Consider the following 17,223-nt stretch of genomic DNA (forward strand, 5'->3'; position numbering starts at 1 on the left):
GGGGTGCCAGGCCCACCCACTGCTTGAACTCACTGGTTCAGTAATACTACTTCTGGGTTCAGTAATGCACAATTGTACGGTTGAGATATATAAACATTATATTAAAGTCATCGAGAGCATGAGAGATAATACAATAACACAGTCAGACATATTACATGGTAGCATTGCTCACCTCTGCCCCCCTGGTGGTCCTCGTGGGGGGAACCCGGCTGCCAGAGCAGGAGCCGCCTCCCTCGCGGGAGCTGCCCTCTCGTCCACCGCCCTCATGGGAGCAGCCCCCCTTCTTCAGCCGCCCTCTGCCAGCCACCCTCGGCCAGCCACCCTTCCGAGAACCAGGGAGCCTCATTTATTGCTAACCACGCATCATATTGCTTTAGGGGGATACATCACAGCATCATGCATCACAGAGAGGGGCAATACAATTCACAACAACCTGCGTCATAGAGAGGGGTTGTAACATAGGCAATACAAGCAACAGGAGGGGGATGACGTAGTCATCTTAGAGTGGTCCCGGGCTTGCCTTTGGGCACTGCTTCAGGGAACAATTACAGAAAGGAATGGGCCCTATTTGTTGTGGGTTAAGCAGTGGTGTCTGCTTGATCTAGACAGCTGATACCTCTCAGTGAGAATGACTCCCAATCCACTCTTGATGGTTGATGTTAGGGAGAATAACCTCTGACCTATTTTCGCTGCCTAAAGAACAGTCATTCTCAAGTTAAGTCTGGCATATATTTTGGGGAGACAATTTAAGAGAAATCCCTCTGTTCCTCACATCGGATGCCACTCCTCTGGCGGGGCGACCGTTCTCACCTCCGTTCCCCAGCTGCTGCTCCTCCATCGACAGACACTCACAGCCCCCAAGGTTCCTAGCTAATCTCTCAAATTGCTGATATAGATGTGACCCTACAACAACTGGTCCTGGAAGCAGTGCAGCCAGGAAGCTTAGAGGCAAGGATGGTGAGACTTGGCCTCCCGTACTGTGGGCATGCTGTCAGGAGAGCCCAGTCCCTGGAGGACAACATGCTCGGTACAGTGGAGGGGCAACTAACTCATCCATGAGATGGACGGACACGGTGGCTGCAACCATGGCCTCTCAGACAGAAGCACTGTGAGGGCGCAGGACCAGGCGTGTTCTCTGCTCCTGTACACGGAGATGCCGAGTCAGAGCCAATGACAGCGGTGACCCAACTGAGCACAAGGCTCAAGAGAGACATTTTTTTATTAGCTGAACTAAACCGCATTTCGGCTTTGAGAAGGCTTCCGGGGTTACTCTTGGTGTCAGGTGTAAGGATATCTCAGGGCAACTGTTTCGGGCTCGGCCAGGCTCCGCAGCTCCAGTCTGGATTCTCTGAGCTTGTGCCATTCTGTCTGCATTTCTCCCCTTTGAGCAGGATCCTTCTACAACACCTTCGATCACAATGTTCAGTACTGGAATCGAGGCACCATCCAGTTCACAAATAACGCTGTGAGGCCTGGCGGGAGCGCTGAGAAAGCAGAAGCTGCCCTGCTGCCACTTCCCCACCACGAGCTCTCCACCCCTCACTCGCACCCACCCCCACCAGGGGAGTGGGCACAACAGCAGGTGTGACCTGTCACCTTTACAAGCACTCCTAGGGACCTCGAGCTCCTTCTCCTCCCAGTCTGCAGTTTCTCCTGGACCCCCCTCATGTTCAGGGCCCTACAGCCACACAGCACTCTGGGGTGATGGCAGGCTGACAGACGGAGATTGTTCAAGAGATGAGATGGTGAAAGGAGGAAGAGGGAGGTTTCGGTGGCACTTTTTGGGGGAGGGGGGCATGGGGACCGAAAGGGGGAACCAGAAAAACAAAAAAAGCCCACACTTTGAAAACAGTGTTAAGGCCCAAATCAGGAAGAAACTTAAGGGACGAAGACAGATGTGAGGAGGATCATCCATTGGGGGGACCCTGGGGACACAACCGGGGCTTTGGGGGTGCCAGTGTTCTCGGTGCACGCCCTGTATGGGAACTCTTCCCTGTGCACACTACAATGGTATGTTGGAAACACCTCAGTCACAGTAACACGACGCCCCTCACACCAGGACAATCAAGGCAGGTGGCATGCAGCCCAGCCTGCTCCTTGGAGGAGAAGGCGATCACAGCAGCATCCTTCCCCGGAGCACAGACACTTGGCCTTCCCGTCCCAGCTCCTGATTCCACAGCACCCCACCCCCAACCCCGCAAAAGAACACCCACTTTTTATGATGACCAATACCAACTTGAACTTTTCCTTGAAAGGGTGGGGTGGGCAGAGGTAAAGTTTTAGCTTCTCAGATCTCAGGCGGACTGCCTGATCTCACGGTGAGAACGCAGGAGACCAAATTTCAGTTCTGAATTTCGCTTTCCATGCCTCTAAGAACCCAACCAAACCACTGCCCATGAGCGGACTCTAACTCCCACCGACCTGCCAGGGCAGAGAAGTGTTTCTTAGGGATTCTGTCGTGGTGGAACCTTTACCAGAGTACACGGCCTCATCTTTCTCCCCTGGAGCAGGTGGTGGGGCTTCAACTGGCAACTGTGCCCCCAACAGCCCAGCACTTACCCCACTGCACCACGAGGGAGGCGCATGCTCCTGGTCTATGCAGTGGTGTACTGCTCCCCTCCCTCGCAGGGTGACTGAGGGGTTAAATGAGAAAATAGAATCAGCTGTGTAGCAAACAGCATGTGCTACATTCCATTGTCTCAGTAGGCCCACTTAACTCTTAATATTTTGCTTTAAACATTGACAAGTATTAGCCCACAAAAAAGTTGGCAATCCCTGGGAAATGACTTTTACCACACAAAATTCTGTGTCTTTGATGTAGGGTCTCAAAGGGCACAAGTAGTAATAAACATTAATCAGAAGCCTCAGACTACTCGTTTTATTCTGAAAACACACAAGTGCAAGACTTCCTTGAAAAAATACTTTCAGTGCCAAGCTCAAAGACTACAGTAGTTAATTCCCTTGCCTTGTCCCATCTAGAATAATACTGGGAGACAGAGGAATGGTATTTAATTTTCTATGTAAATTATAGAGAAAGGGTATCTGAAAACAATACCTAAGCATTTTATTATACACTGCTGCAGTTTGAAATTTGGGGCTGTTTTGTCTGTACATGAGGGCTTCAAATAGACTGGAAAAAAATGGAATGAAAAGAGAGGAGACTTTTTCTACAAACTTTCTGAAGGCTCTTTGTATAAAAGAACAAACAGAAGGACCTGTGATTAAAAAATAAAAAGAAATATACCTCGCAGTTTCCCTGACAGTTACGGAACCTTTCAACACACATGGGTAATGCTTACATGCCTTCAGGGGAAATTTTGCCCAGAGAGAGGTCAATTTGAGAAGCAAACACCCCAAAGTTACCTTGAGGGAGCATCTGTGCCTGGTAGGAAAGAAAGCAACAGTTACGCTTCTAAAAGGATCCCTGTGGTGTAGCGGTTATGATTGGGCTGCCACCCCCTCCTTGAGAGAATGATGGGGCTTTCTGCTCCCGTAAACAGTTCCAGTCTCGGAAACCCACAAGGGCAGTTCTGCCCTGTCCTCACCATGAGTCGGCATCGACGGCAGTGAGATTTCAGTGTTTTAACCGCCAGTTCCTTGATGTACAGAAACTCAATGCAAGATGGTGAGTTTCCCTATCTTCGAGTATCCAGCTACGGTATTGGTATTCTAGTGTAAGACCCCAGTTTACGAATCAATCCAGCCATCAGCGCAGCGTTCCACACACTGCCACGACTTGAAGACAGACTCACGAATTCTAGTGATACCACCAGCACTCTGCAGGAGAAAGAGGAGGGAGGCTGTCTGTTCCCCGACAGATTCACAGCCTTGGGAACCCTCTATAACAGGGCTGCTCTGTGGCAGTGGGCTTGGTTCATCCGGGCCCTGGCTGGGGGTCAAAGTACATTAGCTTGGATTACAATCAATATCCTTCCATTTCCTGATACATACCCTGTTTCCCCGAAAGTAAGACATCCCCCGAAAGTAAGACCGACTTAACAGTTTTGCCTCTCGCTGAAATATAAGGCACACCCACACCCACCCCCAAGCTACCGTAACTCTGCACTCCGGACCATAGCGGCAGGTGCCGCCAATCAGCGCAGCTGGAGCAGACAGGAAGTGCGAGGTCTCTTTTAATAAAACAATAAACAATAAATGTGTACTGTATTCTTCTTCATGGAGAAAGAAGACATCCCCTGAAAATAAGACCTAGCGCATCTTTGGGAGCAAAAATTCATGTAAGACACTGTCTTATTTTCAGGGAAACAGGGTAGGAGACTTCAGAAAGCTTGTGGAGGAACAGAATTAGAAGATGATGGAATTTTTCCATTACCAAGCCCCTTCTCATTCTTGTGTCATTATGAGCCCCGTGTTCCCCCCAATAGCCCCTGCCCAAACCCTAAGAAACTATTAATCTGGCTACTGTCTCTACAGATTCAACATCTTAGACTCCCCCCTCTTAGGCCCGCTCAGCAAGCTACACGGCTCCATTACTCACACTTAAATAGCTGCCTCACAATCGTCACCTCCATCTGTTGAATTTTTTTGCTCAACATGAAAAACATCTTGACTCTGCTGTTTGCTGTGCATGAAAACCACCCACACTGCAGATAAGCTATGCTGCATTCTAATGACGAGACAAGCAGCTTAAAGGAGCATCAGTAACGAAGGTCCCTGATGGTGCAGTGGGATTAAGAGCTTCACCGCTCATCAAAAGGTTATCAGCTGGAATCCACCAGCCACTCTTTTTGGGGAAAGCCTTACCGGGCCTGTGTCCCTAAAGATCAAGCTGGGAAACCCCCTGGGGCAGGGTCCCTGGGAGTCAGAATCACTCCACGGAAGCAACTCCCTAGCTATTCTTTGGTCTGGCCCCACAGAGACCGTCAAGCGCACGTCTCCATCTGTGGCAGGCGGGCATGAGCATGAAAAGCCCCTTTACCCATGTGAGCCAAGAAGGCATGTACCTGGATCGTGGTGAAGTACCAGAATGCCATTTAGGGGGAACAAATTCCAGAATTTTGATAGATGTATGAAAGTCTGTGCAGCCATTCGACTGTGCTGTCTTATTAAATGGTTTTCAAAAAGCTACCACTTCCTATAAGGATTATCAAATCTAACGATATCAACTCAGAGGGGTTCTCATCTCATGGCGATGAACCTTGCAGTGGAAGTCAGTATCTGCCGTGGAGAGATGAATCTTGTTTCCTTTGAAATGGCTATTTCCAGAAGCCTCATTTTCCTGGGGCTCCAGGTATCCTAAAAAATCCTTGATTTTTAAAGGATTCTATTTATCAAACTAAAGAATCTTACAGGCATCTGTTGGCCAAGGCTATCTTCTGAGTATTAGCATCATAATAGTGAGAGGCACTAGACTGTGTCCTTTGAAAAAAGATGTAAAAGAAAAAGAAATAAAGAGGATGGAGCAAGGAAGGGGCAAGGGGGGGGGGGAATCCCTCAATTCTTAAACAAAATTTCTTTGGTAAAAGTCTGATTTTCACATTGCCCTTTGCATATGAACAAGCTGCACCCAATGGAACAGCAAGTGCCCCTACCTTGTCACCACAGCTGAGTCCAGTGTGGGTCAAGAGACCCAGCCCACCTGAAGACCAGGTGTCCTGCCTTAAACCTGGACTTGTTTAATCTCAATCTATTCAGTGACTCCAAATCCTTCAACAAGCGCAGTTTTGCGGTTAAAAACATCTTAAGTAACCTTTGGTAAATCCAACTCGCCCTTAGTTTGTATCCAGTTGTTTCAATTTGGCCATGTGGTTACGCATGGGGCGGCTAACCACAAGATCAGCAGTTCGAAAGCACCAGTCCATGTCAGTCCGCAGGGCAGTTCGACCCAGCCCTAGTGTCGCGGTAAGTCAGAATGGACTTGACAGCACTGAGTTCTTAATCGTCCATTTCAGAAGGCCTGATGGTATTGGCCAATAAATGTTGGGACTGCTGACCAAATGTTGGGACGGCTAATGATTCGGACCCATTAGCCACTCCTTGGGAGAAAGAGGAGGCTATTTGCTCCCTAAAAATGTAGAGCCCCGTGGTTGCTTCCGCAGCACATGGACTAAAATTGGAACGATACAGGGAAGGTGAGCACGGCCCCTGTGCAAGGATGACATGCACATTCCTGAAGCGGTCCGTATTTTTCTGCTCCCCTTGTGGGCCCCTTCCTGGGAGTTGGGGCAGAGCCCCTCGCAGCCTTGCCCGAGTTGACCCCACCCTCATGGCTGCTGGCGCCACGCCCATGTCTTTTCCCCATGAACCATTTATTTCTTTGTACAGTAAATGTAAGTCGACTGGGGGGAAAATGTAGAGCCTCAGAAACTCTATTCAGAATCACTAATGGTAGAAGTCAAGGCAAAGACAGGGGTTCTGTTTCCCTTTACCACCACTTGCTCTTTTACAGACCAAGGAGTTATTGAAACAGGACAAAGGGATACTAAGTGCTTTAAAATCAGGAAAGGTGTGTGCCACTATACTTATTCAATCTGTATTCAATCCGAATGCTGAGCAAGTAATTGCAGACTCTGGACTGTATCAGGATTGGAGGAAGATTCACTAACAACCTGTGATCTGCAGAGGACACAACACAGCTTCCTGAGAGCAAAGAGGACTTGAAGCACTGACTGCTGAAGATCAAGGATCACTGCTTTTAGTCCGGTTTTCAACTCGGTGTGAAGAAAACCAACAGCTGGGCTGAAAGGCACCATGGTGGGAAACAGGGGACGGGTGCTGTCTGGAGCTTCATTTTACTGGGTCTGCTCTCAACACTCACGGAAGCAACTGTCAAGGAAGCAGACGACGGACTGTGTGGTGAGCTAGGGCCGGGATGCTGACTGTGAGGCTGGTGGTTCAAGATGAGGCAGTACGCTCCAGGCACAAGCGACAGGCTAGGATGCTGGCATGGCAGTGGGCTTTATTGCATTAAGCAAATATTCTGCAAAAGACCTCCTTAGAGTGTTAAGGAGTAAAGACGCCACGTTTTGAGGACTCGGGTGCTGCTGATCCAAGCGATGGGGTTTTCAATGGCTTCGTATGAAGGTGAAAGCTGAACAACCAATAATAAGCTCACAGGAGAATGAACGCATTTGAATATGAAGTTGATGAAGAAATTCCCATGGGAATGCCGGATGAACATTAAAGCCTTGGAAGAAGGAGCGCCAGAATGCTCCTGAGAACAGGAGGACAAGACAAGGCTTTGTCTCACGTATTTGGACACGATGTCATCAGGAGAGATGGGTCCTGGAGAAAGGCAACAACCATGCTGGGTAAAGTGAGGGACAGTATAAAAGAGGAAGATGCCTAATGACAGACTGATGCTGCCACAGTGGTCACAATGGGCTCAAACGTAACATCAGTGGTGAGGAGGGCGCAAGACTGAGCAGCGTTTGGGTTTGTTGTGCACGGGGTTGCTTTGACCTGGACCCACTCCACAGCACTTGACAGCCTAACCAGCTCTTTTAGAGAAGCACTTCAGTTCAGCCAAGCTCGTTGCCTCACTGTGCTTCTCTCACTGTTGCGGCCCCTCTCCGGTACTGTTCAAATCTTCCCAGGCTCAGACCAGATCTCACAACCACGTGGGCCGGCTTTCTCTGCTGCATTTTGGTTGTTCCTAGTGCAGGAGCACTGACGCAATCTCGTGACATCTTGCTGTGACTACACTGCCCAGGCCTCCTCCGATACGGAGCAGCAGGCTTGGAGGCTGGCGTCCGGTCTGTATGCTCCACACTGTTGACAGCAGAACCTAGCAGTGTTTTGAAGAAACGACTTGTACGTGGGGACTTTATTCCACGTTATGAAACAGTGTCACAGAGTGGGTTGGCTCTAGGAACAGTCCAAAGAGCATCACCCATCCGTATCAGATTTGTCTGTGGGAAGCTACAGCCTCCTCAGCAGACCCTTGAAAGACTGGCCGACTCTCATCTAAGGCAGTGTTTCCCAAGGTGAACGCTCCGGCGGGGGTGGGGGTGGGGTAGGAGTGGGGAGGGTGGGTCGGGGGCACACTGGAAGGCTTCAGGAGGGCTGTAGAAGCAGGTACCTACCACCTCCACTTTAATCCTTGGTTTTTGAGTTATAGTACAAAGTTTTGCCAGGGGTGCTGAGTAATTTTTTTCCCTTCTGGAAAGAGGGTGTTAGGCCAATTAAGTTTGGAAACCTCTGAAGACCTTAGTTAGATGTGGAGGATGAAGGAGCTTGCTTGCCCTCGGGGAAGGAGAGGCAGGACGAAAGAAGTAACAGGGTGAGGTAAGCAGTCTTCCTGTTAACTGAAGCACCGAGGCTCAGACACCCTTACATGGGCTCCCTCAGAGGAGGCGGCAACAAACCTTGCCCACAAGACTAGGGACTTCTGTCTCCAGCTGAAGACACAGGTGGAGGGGTGGCGAGGAAAAGGAGACCCGGTATGAAAGGGCTACCAGGAGGTGAGGCCTTGGGTGAACCCCGTCCCTAGATATGTCCGTGCACAGCTATCTCAGCACGGTGGCACTTCGTGGAGCGGTCAGACGCCCAGCTCGCTCGGGAGTGACTGACTTTCGCTGGATGTACATTTTATAGCTACAATTCTGCAGACAAAATTTCTAGAAAAGACCGTTGGGAGTACCAAAGCCTATTGATTCTTCCACTGAATGGCAGTGGCACTGATGTAGAAAAAAAGGGTTACACACATGTGCATGCGGGCACACATTGGAAGAAGACTAGTCAAATTCCAGGGTATTTCTCTCTCTCAGAAATGTTTCAGTACTAAGAAAAAGTAACCAGCTGCTCTCATCAACGGGGCAGGCTCAGCACTCACAAAGAAAAGCTGCTATCACTTTTACCAAACAGGCAGGGAGGGAGTTCACACTCAGGTGACATGACTCCATCCAGAGAAATCTGGAGGTACTCAAGCTGAAATGCATAGCAGTACCCCCAAATAAACTCTTTCTACCCAATGGGGACAGAGTTTCCATTCAAAATAACTGTCTTTTGTGCCTTGTGACTCACGGGACACTCGTTACTCTGATAGAGCTGATTGTTCAGCGGTGACATGCCGGCAGAATTTCTCAGCTGAGCAGGAGGGATGGAGGGAGGGGATATACGGCCCGCGAGAGAGGAACTTCTGGCTACCCAAGGCCTCACCCCCTGTTACAGGTCACTAGGAGTCAGAGGGGACTCAGTGGCGGGGAGTCTGGTCTTGGTCTCCTAGGCAAGAAACGTGCAAGGGAAAAGGGTCAAGTCCTGAGCTAGGTGTGACTGCGGACAACGCCCCCAAGGAACTGAAAGAGACAAAAAGAACCAACCCCTCTGCTGGAGTACCCCCTTCACCGCCTGTGCCCCTGAGTGTTTCAGGCTCGACCTGCACTAGGACGTGTGTGGCAAGAGACTGATCACCTGGCCCTCTCTCTCTCTCCAGGGCACAGTGGGTGCATTTGAACTGCCAATCTTCTGGTTAGTAGCCAAGTGCAAACCATTTGTGTCACCCAGGGCTCTTCTCAAGGAGCACAGCATCGAGTACACTGGGAGTGACGGGTGCCCCAAGTGGGGGAGCAAAGGGGAAGACCTACCTTCTAGGTTACTAGGCAAACCGTGAGCAAAGTTTTAGTCCTTGTTTGCATCTTTAAGCTCCGTCCGTGTTCGGCCACCCTAGAACTGCGAGTGGAAGGAACAGGGCCAACTCCCCAACTGGCTATCAAGTCAATGGAGGGATTGTTCCATGGCCACACTGGGCTTCCGCTGACTGAAGGGGGATTTGAGTTTCCTTTTCTAACGTGAAAAGTAAAACCTTTACTGAAGGTACAGAGGAGAATCTAACTGGAATAACCGAAATCATCTCTAAGTGCAGCTCACTCTTTACTTCAACCATGTCTGTTGGGCTACTGTCCTTTCTATCACGATGATTACAGCAGGCTGAAATCGTAGAAGTTCTCCACCCCTCGACTCAAAAACCAAACTGAAACAAAAAACCAACAACAACAAAACGGAAAGCCACCCTGGCCAGAGGAGCAGCAGTTACAACCGGTTTTCAGAGAGCCTGGTCACAGTCGCCAGTGCTGAGACTTAACTTACTTCCTGCTGATTCAACACCACAAGTAGCAAAGAGGCACTCCCAACAGGCCTCCCACCCCCCAATGAATGACAACAGAAAGAGCTTATTGAACGGCACTTCATATCTAAATCCAGAGAGCTCGCAGATTCAAGACATAACCAGCTAAAGGATCCATTGATTTATAATCATTCTATGACACAGGAGCCAACTCAAAGATTGCAATAAAAATAATTTAAAAAATAAACCCAAACACAAGCAGCCCAGCTCATGACCAGAGATGGCAATGGAAAGGGGAACCAAGCAGTGTTTGTCACTGCGCTCATCAGGGACATGGACATAGGACATGGACATGAGAGACAAACTGAAGGCCATGTGTGACTTACCCTAACCCTGGACGCAGTTAAAACAGACTTCTCACACCTAGCTCCTAATACAGGGGAGTTTATAACGACAGGATAGACAAAGGGCCGGCTAAAATGGTAAGCCCTCGCTCTCTGCAAGTGATTAAAACAGGTAATTACAACACGACAGTGAAAGTGTGCTTAGGGTGAGGTTCACTTCAGGATAAAACAACAAAACCAAACCAACTGCCACTCCGTCGCATCGGACTCACGTCCAGTCTTCGTAACTGTTGTTGTAGGGTACCATCATCCCGTCGGTCCGAATCCATGGCAACCTCATGCACAACAGAGGGGCACTCCCCAAGTCTGCGCCATCCTCACAGCCGTCCCTGTGCTTGAGCCCACTCCTCCATCTCCGTGAGGGCTGCCCCTCCAGGTCACCAAGCATGATGTCATTCTCCAGGGACTGCTCTCTCCTGACAGCATGTCCACAGTACAGCATATGAGACGAAGCCTCGCCACCCTTGTCTTTACAGCAGAGAAGGCAAAACGTTAAGGGGGCAGAGGGCCTCCCCAAGGAGAAGCTGCTGGGATCGAAGTGCTGCTGACTTTGATGTTAGCGACCCAAAGTGCCACCCCGGGCTCCTTCCAGTTCAGGGGACCTCACCTCCGTGAATGACACCTGTGGGTGGTTTGTGCAAAGGAGTAACGTGCACACTACAGGTAACAGTCAGAAGTCCCCCCGGGTGATGAGCACACCTTGTTCTGGCTGTTGGGGACAGACTACAGGGAAGACCCATCCGTCCAGGAGCTAATGGGGCAGCAGAAGGAAGCAGACAGGTGGTCAGTTTTTAGTCCATTTAGAGGCGCTTAGTAAGAAAGGACTGGTGATCTACTTCTGACTGACCGGCCAAGACACTGACAGCCCTTCAGTGCACAGCTCCACCCTGATGGCTGTGGGGCCGCCAGGAGATGGAGTCAGCAGTGATTTTTTAAAAAGCTAAAACCCGGTTTCCAGTTGCCCTGGAGTTAACTCTGACTGTGGTGGCCCCACCACAGCTGGAGGAGGGATGGGGCGGGGCGGGGCAGGGGTGGACAGCCAGTCTATTTGCCAGGTGTTAGATAGGTAGTTCTCCTGCAGTGGAGTAACCTGCGGCTAATTGTCAGCAGCTGTGCTCAACGGACACAGACCGCATTCAGCTGGCCACAATGCATGAACGTGCCCTTTGTCATCTGCCTGACCGCTCTATGGACAGAGGGCATTGTCTGCCTCAACAGCCATGGCTTGCTCACTCTTGTGTCCAAACTTACAGCCGAAAAGGAAGATTCCGTCCGCATCACACGGGCTAACGCACTCTGTGGTTTACTGCCTGTCGAGTCCCACACTATTGCTCCATCCCTGGACTCTGTTCAAGTCCTTCTTCCAGACATGGGTTGCATTTTAAAAAGATCAACCACCCGGCTAGTTGGGAGCATATGCTAAGAATTCCATATTTGACGCATACCCGGCAATTTCCCTATCCCACTTTTTAGCTGCTTCTCTCCCTATCTGTGGACCTGTGTCTTGTCTTTTTTAATGGTCTTCCTTACCACAATGCTCTTCTACGGATCCATGGGACTCTGAACTCTGTGCTGAGAAACGGCCTGAAGCTACTGGGAGGAAACACGACAGGCCTGCCATTCTGGTAACACAATATGGGGCTCGGATGGATTTTCCACTTTTCTCCAAGGCCCCCCAGCTTTCAAAAGCGTAAACAAACAGAACTGGTTGGCTGCTTTCAGAATAGTGGGCTTCATATAGTGTTTTCCTTCGGAGCCGGGGTTAGGATTTGGACACTTCCCGCACTGTTTGCCCCATAACAAATGTCATTTTATAGGAGGAAATGAATCCTTAAAGAGCCCAAAGGACCTACACACAACTGATTCGAGGGTAATTTCGGTATGCGTCTTCATAGGAAACACATTAAAAAAAATTTAAACAAGCACCAAAAAAAGGTTTCCTTTGAGTTGCAGGGTGCAGTGGGGCCTGGATTTCCCTCTCCAGTGGGGCATCTGGCTTTGTGACTGTCTCTGAGAGGGATGTCAGTGGGAGGGCGGTAGCTTCAGAGGCTGTACAGGAAGCCAGACAAGAGGAGGCAGAAAGCTGGACCAGGGTTGGGGTATTCTGACGGTTTTGAAAAGCCTCTGGGCACAAAGGTCTGGAACAGCATCGTATTATTGTTAGCGTCTACCTTCATCCCCTGACCCACGTCTGCCCGCGGTAAGTCTGCAGGCATGATGGGGAGCGAGAAGGCAGGACATTTCATGTCACCACACATGCTTCTGAAGATGCCATTTTTCTTGAAAACCAGAGAACATTTCCTTATTCTCCCCAAACACCAACAGGAAGAAGACATATAGAAGGGAAAACAGGGTCCCGTGCTAAGGGAACACAGGGGGTGCTTTAATCGCTGCACAATTTAACAACAGCAACACGAAACCCACGTGGCTTTGCTCAGACAGCCACTTCACGTAGACAGCACAGCATGCAGAAAGGCAATTTCTAAAGGGCAGCTTTAACCAGTGTAAGGGGCTTCAGAAAGTTTTGGGGGAAACCCCACCATCTTTCCCATTCCATTTTCCCTCAAGACCCTTTTGGGGTTCCCCGCTATGTCCTATGCCACGTGTAGATTCACTTATTCCTTGTATTCCTCTCCTTTTAGAAAAGGCGACGGGAGGCTTCCAAGAACCCAGGACGGAAGCTGTGTGAAGAAGAGGAACACCAGGGCTCCTACTGGGAGCGGAGGCAGGCAGGCGGAGGCCTGGTTAGCAGACAGGTTAAGCAGCCAGCCCGCCTTCCTTTTTCCTGCCAGACGTGGCCCTGGAGCAATTAGCTGGGGGCCTGGTCTCCCTCCTGGCAGCTGCATGGCTGGCTGCGAGGGCGCAGGTTCCCTGGGAGGCTGGGGGCAGGCCTGTCATCAAGGGGGAGACAGGCCTCAGCGCACTCCGCCCTGAGTGTTCTCTCTCCAAGCACCTACTCACTGTTCCGTGTGGGGAGTCAGCACTTTCAGCCCACGGAACCATCACAACCGGCACAGAAGAGAGGGGCTGAGAGGACTAAATAGCAGGCTGCATTAACGGCAACAACGGGTCTGTCAGCCTCGGGCTCACAACAACTTCCTGACTCCAAGTTGCCGTTAAAGTGAGCAACTCGCCACGCCTTCCCTCCATGCTGCTTGGACATGGAAGGGACAACTGGGCAGATGGGCCGCTCCTTGAACCACCCAGAGAAGGTAACTGTTTGCAGCTGCAGAATGGGCTCAACAGGCCGCTGCCCCATCTGTCAAGGGTTGGTCCCACAGATGCCTCCGGGTAACAGAACCGTCATGAGTAAGCAATCAAATCTGAGCCGATCAGAACCCAAGCTCCACTTCCTCCAGATGAAGTGTCGTCAGGTTCACAGTGTACAGTGGTGGGAGGAAATGGTGAGCTGGTTTTAGAAATATGCTTTTATTGAATGGCCCCCGTTTCCCCTAGGCATTCTTGTCTTAAAACATCTCGATTTCCTGGCTATTGTACCCGCTCTCTCATGGGTGGCATGGAATGTATGGAACCTTCTTCCCCAGATGCCCCTTTAAGTCTCTGCTCACTGCTCTCTAAGCCTGTCCCCGGGATCGTCCTCGAATGCCCTCCTGAACCGGAATGTTGCTCTGCTTCCTCGCCTTCCATCTGCCTCATACTTGGTTCCGGTTTCTTTCTGTTGCGGGCCACCCATACTGAAGGCTGCGGTCTTTGACGGTCACCAGTGCGTGCTTCAAGTCCTCTTCACATTTAAAAGCAAGGTGTGTCATCTCCACAGCTCAGGGGATTATCGAAGGTACAGTGGGCTGCCAGAAAAACGAACATGTCTTGGGAGAAAGAAGTACAGCTGAAATGTTCCCCGGAGGCGAGGAGGGAAAGACCTTGCTTCACACACTTTGGACATGCCATCAGGAGAGCCGAAACCCTGGAGGACTTCATGGCCACGCAGAGGGTGAGAGACAACGAGGAGGCCCCTCAACGAGATGGCTGCAATGCCCGCGAGGACGGCCTGAGGCTGGACAACATTTCATTCTGCTGTGCACAGAGTCCGAATCAACTTGATGGTGCCCAAGGACAAGAAACCACGAGGCGTTTTCCAGGAAAGAGTTTTAGGAAGCAAATCTGGGAGTCTGGGAATATCTCCATTCCATGCTCATACTTGAAGGAATGGCTGGGATAGGATTCTAAGCTGAACTTGGAAGACACTGTTTACTAGTACTCGGAGTTAGCATGTAAAACTTATTGGCAGTTTGCAGTAAAAATAAGGTTACTTACTTCCTATTTATTTGGGAGGAGGACAGAAGCAACCTGAATAGCCCTTAACAAGCTCCCGTGAGCCCTGGTGGTGTACTGGGTTACTATCACTGGACTGCTAACCACAGGTCAGCAGTTCAAGGATACCTGCTGCTCCGAGGGAGAAAGACGCAATAGATGGTCTACTCCTGCAATGCATTATTACATTCTCTGAAACCCCCAGGGGCTGTTCTACTCTGCCTGATAGGGTGACTATGAGCCGGAATCAACTCGGTGGCAGTAAGTTTTGAGTGAGACTACTGTATTCTCTTGCTTTCTATTACTTTTGCCGATGTTCCCAGTAAATACAATTTCACTGTAGTGGTAGAGCTCGTCTCCTTTTAGCTACTCCAGGACATTAATCGAGTAGTTTTGACCCAATTATTCCTGTCTATCTTGGATCTTTACTATCAGGGTCACTAAGCATTGGAATGATTGTGATGACAACCGGTTCATAAACAGCTCTTAAGAGAGCATAATGCTGCAGCTGTGTCAAATTCAATGCCTGCCTTACCCATGGAAGGCACTGGCCCCAAAGGCTGCCACAGAGATACTGTAACTCATGGGCACTGTTCCTCTTGCTTGAGCCTCAGGGATAAATTTTGTTACAGACATGGGGGGGGAAAAAAAAAGAGCATAATGCTCAAGGTAGGTAGTCTTTCCTAGTTAAGCTGAACTAGTCTTTGAGTTTAAGAAAACTTTAGGGCCACATCCAGTCTCCACAGCATCTGGGTTCCAGGAAAATGTGTCTGTCACTCTGTTCTTTTGATCAGGATTCACTTATTTTCTCAGTCTAGTGGAAGAGGAGGCAGTTGTTCATGCAAGCAATTTGCCCTGTGCTCCATGTCCACCTCCTATTCCCAACTTGCTTCTGCTCTCCAGGGGAGCAGAGACCAGCGTGTTATCTCGGAGGGTCTCTTATAAGCTTTTTAAGACCCTCATTCATTTTGAAATGTTAAAGTGCCTCCCGGGCTCGTCCCTGGACCAACTGTATTCTCTACCTCTGTGCATTCCTTTGGTTTCCTCATCCAGTCTCACTGCTTTTCAATTTCCCAAACTGGAACATTTCTCTCCACTTCCACCATGACCTCATGCTTGATAACTGCAACGGCTTCCTACTGGGCGTCACTCACTTTAATAGTTGCCCTCTTGTGAGTGTTTTACAAACCAAACTGTCGAAGCCAAAAGTTATCTAAGGAGCGAGCCACGCTAACTAAATGGAATGTACTATCTACCTAGATGGGATCCTGGGACATGAAAAGGACATCAGGTAAAAACTAAAATAGGGAAAAAGTGTGGGCTTTAGTTACAAATCATGTCAACATCGGTCTGTCCATTCATTATAATAAATATATCATACCAAGGTAAGCTGTCAATCACACTATGGAAACCTGGGCATGGGTCTGTAGGAACTCTGTAGTAGCCTCCCCGTTGTTATAGAAACCGAAAGCTCGTCTCAAACAAGTGCTTTGCCACCACTCAGGCTCATCCCTTACTTGCCAACATCACATTGGCCTGCCTCCATATTTCCTCTGGTCTAGCCCTAGGACTGCTCACTGCAAGGTCAGCAGTCTGAATCCACCAGCTGCTCTGCGGGAGGAGGAGGCAGCTTTCTACTCCAGCAAAGAGTTACAGGGGCACTGAAATGCTTTCCTAAAGGGTTGCTCTAAGTTAGACAGACTCAACTTGATGGCAGTGAGCTAGTTCTTAAGTTAGTCGCACTCTGTACAATTTTTCTTCAACAGGTAGGGCCCGCGCTTCCATGGATGGACATGTTGCTCCCATGCCCCCTTCCCTGCCACCCAAGCTTTCTCCCTTATCTCCTTCAGGGCCTAGATCAAATGTTCTAGCTTGTCGGTGAGGCAGCCCCTGGTCATCTTAAAATAAATTTCCAACGCATCCACCAACTTCGTCTCCCTTCCGCTCCCTTGTCTCAGGTCAGTCTCCTGGTCTAGGACAAAGACTCTAGGAAGGCAGAGGTTTCTTGTCTTCTTTGTTCCATGCGCCTGGAACCATATCAGGCAAACAGTAGGTCTTCCGTGAACTCGTTTCTTCAACAAGTAGACCAACAATAGCTCTAGCTCTTACCCTTGCCTCACATATCGAGGGGACTTCCTTCTTTCAAGCCTATTATGGACTCTTTAACTTGGGCAACCTCAGACTCCACCCCTTCAGCATTTTATCCTTGATTTTGAGATGCATGTCTTCTTTAGAACAGCGGTTCTCAACCTGTTCGGCCCTTGGGGGGCAAATGACCCTTTCACAGGAGTTGTCCGATTCATAACAGTAGCAAAATTACAGGGATGAAGTAACAATGAAAAGAATTTTATGGTGTGTGTGGGGGCACCACAACATGAGGAACTGCATTAAAACGCGGCGACATTAGGAAGGTTGAGGACCACTTCTTTGAAAGCTCGGAGGGCTAAGGGAATTCAGTCATGCTCTCTGAATTAGCTCTGCTTATGCTGGGGCCGGTTTTCCTATCTAACTTAAACCCTTAAC

The 17,223-nt window shown here is 49.7% G+C and overlaps 1 protein-coding gene and 2 non-coding genes across 4 annotated transcripts in view; 2 read left to right on the forward strand and 1 right to left on the reverse strand.

The window, feature by feature from the left end:
* The window catches only part of GRB2 (growth factor receptor bound protein 2), a 63,695-nt gene that overhangs the window by 12,924 nt on the left and 33,548 nt on the right, over positions 1-17,223 (reverse strand). The window lies entirely within an intron of this gene.
* Positions 6,048-6,150, forward strand: LOC115872906. The gene has a single exon (XR_004048107.1). It is a non-coding gene; the product is annotated as a U6 spliceosomal RNA (small nuclear RNA).
* On the forward strand, positions 15,204-15,338 carry LOC115872947. The gene has a single exon (XR_004048138.1). It is a non-coding gene; the product is annotated as a small nucleolar RNA SNORA5 (small nucleolar RNA).

Source organism: Echinops telfairi, unplaced genomic scaffold, assembly GCF_000313985.2.
Source record: "Echinops telfairi isolate 266 unplaced genomic scaffold, ASM31398v2 ScPeMD7_7458;HRSCAF=8496, whole genome shotgun sequence".
Classification (NCBI taxonomy): Eukaryota; Metazoa; Chordata; class Mammalia; order Afrosoricida; family Tenrecidae; genus Echinops; species Echinops telfairi.